Consider the following 1837-nt stretch of genomic DNA (forward strand, 5'->3'; position numbering starts at 1 on the left):
AGAGAGAGACAGAGAGACAGAAAGAGAGAGAGAGAGAGAGAGAGAGACATACGGAGGAGAGAGAGATACATGGGGAGGAGAGAGAGACAGAGATAGAGAGAGAGACAGATAGATACAGAGAGAGAGAGAGAGACAGAGAGACAGAGAGAGAGAGAGAGAGAGACAGAGAGACAGAAAGACAGAGAGAGAGAGAGAGAGAGAGAGAGAGAGATGGAAAGACAGAGAGAGAGAGAGATAGAGACATAGGGAGGAGAGAGATACATGGGGCGGAGAGGGAGACAGAGAGATAGACAGAGATAGACAGAGAGACAGAAAGACAGAGAGAGAGAGAGATAGAGAGAGACAGAGAGAGAGAGAGAGAGAGAGAGAGACAATAAGAGAGACAGAGATAGAGAGAGACAGATAGAGACAGGGAGAGAGAGAGAGAGAGACAGATTAGACAGAAAGACAGAGAGAAAGAGAGAGAGAGAGAGAGAGAGAGAGAGAGAGAGAGAGAGAGAGAGAGAGAGAGAGAGAGAGAGAGAGAGAGAGAGAGAGAGAGAGAGAGAGAGAGAGAGAGAGAGAGGGAGAGAGAGAGAGAGAGAGAAGAGAGAGAGGGAGAGGGAGAGCGAGAGAAAGAGAGAGACAGAGACAGAGACAATTCAATTCAAGGGGCGTTATTGGCATGGGAAACACGTGTCAACATTGTTAATGCAAGTGAGGTGGATAATATACAAAAGTGAAATAAACAATAAAAATTAACAGTAAACATTACACATACAGAAGCGGCCTTTCTCAATAGCAAGGCTATGCTCACTGAGTCTGTACATAGTCAAAGCTTTCCTTAATTTTGGGTCAGTCACAGTGGTCAGGTATTCTGCCGTTGTGTACTCTCTGTGTAGGGCCAAATAGCATTCTAGTTTTTTTGTTAATTCTTTCCAAAGTGTCAAGTAATTATCTTGGTTGGGTCTAATTGTGCTGCTGTCATGGGGCTCTGTAGGGTGTGTTTGTGTTTGTGAACAGAGCCCCAGGACCAGCTTTCTTAGGGGACTCTTCTCCAGGTTCATCTCTCTGTAGGTGATGGCTTTGTTTTGGAAGGTTTGGGAATCGCTTCATTTTATGGTGGTTGTAGAATTTAACGTCTCTTTTCTGGATTTTGATAATTAGTGGGTTTCGGCCTAATTCTGCTCTGCATGCATTATTTGGTGTTCTACGTTGTACACGGAGGATATTTTTGCAGAATTCTGCGTGCAGAGTCTCAATTTGGTGTTTGTCCCATTTTGTGAAGTCTTGGTTGGTGAACGGACCCCAGACCTCACAACCATAAAGGGCAATGGGCTCTATGACTGATTCAAGTATTTTTAGCCAAATCCTAATTGGTATGTTGAAATTTATGTTCCTTTTGATGGCATAGAATGCCCTTCTTGCCTTGTCTCTCAGATCGTTCACAGCTTTGTGGAAGCTACCTGTGGCGCTGATGTTTAGGCCAAGGTATGTATAGTTTTTTGTGTGCTCTAGGGCAACAGTGTCTAGATGGAATTTGTATTTGTGGTCCTGGTGACTGGACCTTTTTTGGAACACCATTATTTTGGTCTTACTGAGATTTACTGTCAGGACCCAGGTCTGACAGAATCTGTGCAGAAGATCTAGGTGCCATGTCTCTCTCTCTCTCCTCCCTATGTCTCTCTTTCCCTCTCCCTCACCCTCTCTCTTTCTCTCTCTCTCTCTCTCTGCTCTCTCTCTCTCTCTCTCTCTCTCTCTCTCTCTCTCTCTCTCTCTCTCTCTCTGTCACCCGCCCATCTCTCTCCTTTGATGTAGCACAAAATAATCCTGCATCACGCGCACACACACACACACA

Source organism: Oncorhynchus masou, unplaced genomic scaffold, assembly GCF_036934945.1.
Source record: "Oncorhynchus masou masou isolate Uvic2021 unplaced genomic scaffold, UVic_Omas_1.1 unplaced_scaffold_663, whole genome shotgun sequence".
Classification (NCBI taxonomy): domain Eukaryota; kingdom Metazoa; phylum Chordata; class Actinopteri; order Salmoniformes; family Salmonidae; genus Oncorhynchus; species Oncorhynchus masou.